General features: G+C 44.5%; 1 non-coding gene across 1 annotated transcript; it reads left to right on the top strand.

The window, feature by feature from the left end:
* The first annotated feature begins 509 nt into the window (after window positions 1-509).
* Window positions 510-581, top strand: trnaa-agc (transfer RNA alanine (anticodon AGC)). The gene has a single exon. It is a non-coding gene; the product is annotated as a tRNA-Ala (tRNA).
* The last annotated feature ends 690 nt before the right edge of the window (window positions 582-1271 follow it).

The following is a 1271-nucleotide window of genomic DNA, read 5'->3' as shown; positions in this document are numbered from 1 at the left end:
CTTCAACAAATCTGAAATGTCCCCTTAAGCTCCTGCTACTTTGAACTGATGCCTAAACCTTCAGTTTCCATTCATCACTCAGAACCTCTCACAACCCCAGAAGAACAAGCAAAGGTTTGGAGCAGTAAAGCCTTCAATAATGACATCATCATGTTTGAGGGTTTTCTTCCCTCAAACTGTTTCTACCAACACGACAGAATCCTGGAAATATTTCAGGTGTTGACCTCCCAGCAGCCTGAAGGTCAACCTGCATTATCTGTTATGTTGCTGAGCAGAGGAGGGAGCTCAATGGTAGAGCGCTAGCTTAGCATGTGAGAGGTGGTGGGATCGGTGCCCTCGTTCTCCAGAAGACTTCAGCTTGTTCTGTTGTTGAGCTCTGATGAAACCACTGACTTTGAACCACACACAAAGTGAAGGAGAGACTTAAGATTGATGGCACCTGAGGAACTTCTAGGTTTCCTAAAATCAACTGGAAATTCATTCACCAGTTAAACAGTGACTCTACCAGAGGGGGTGTAGCTCAGTGGTAGAGCGCATGCTGAGCATGTGTGAGGCCCTGGGTTCAATCCCCGGCATCTCCGGCTGGTCATTGTAGCCTTCATCTTACCTGCTACAGTGATCCTTAAATGTGACAACAGTCGATTCACTATCAGAAGACATCTTCTACATGTTCAAGGTGGGCGAACTTTCCACAAATATTCAAAATTACTTTTGAAAATGAAAACATGGATCAAACCTGCCCTGTCAATCACCCACAATGGGCGGATCGTCCCACTCCCTATCAGGTTCCCCACTCCGTGACCCAGGAGGCTCCCTCTCCCTATCAGGACTAGAAATCCATTGGGGTCTCCCTGCTCAGGTAGGAGTCCTGCCCACAACGTTAAGCTGTTGATGTTCTAGAGGAGACAACATCTGATCTTTGTTAGATCCACCAGTCAAAGGGTTTCTTTAAAGGCTGTAGCAGCTGAGAATGAGGGATTAATAACCATCTTAGTGAGGACATTTTGAAACATGATGACATTTTATTGACTTGTAGCACTGCAAAAATCATCTCCCCTCCAAAAACCCTCTTCTCCAACTCTGTACTCAAGTTGTCTCCTCATCAGGCACCACAGGATCCAGGACGTTCAGTCAAAAAATCATTAGTGATTTCAAAAATGTCCATCAAACACAAAATAAGACTTCAAACAGGTTTACAATTTTATTTGATGTTGACACATTTTGTCCATTTTGCCTCCACACTGTCCTTCATCACAGCATTTAACATCAGG

This window comes from Aulostomus chinensis, chromosome 1, assembly GCF_037954235.1.
Source record: "Aulostomus chinensis isolate RoL2024-O1b breed Wild chromosome 1, RoL_Achi_v1.0, whole genome shotgun sequence".
Taxonomy (NCBI): domain Eukaryota; kingdom Metazoa; phylum Chordata; class Actinopteri; order Syngnathiformes; family Aulostomidae; genus Aulostomus; species Aulostomus chinensis.
The sequence above is the reverse complement of the archived record's forward strand: the minus strand, read 5'-3'. Positions and strand labels throughout refer to the sequence as shown.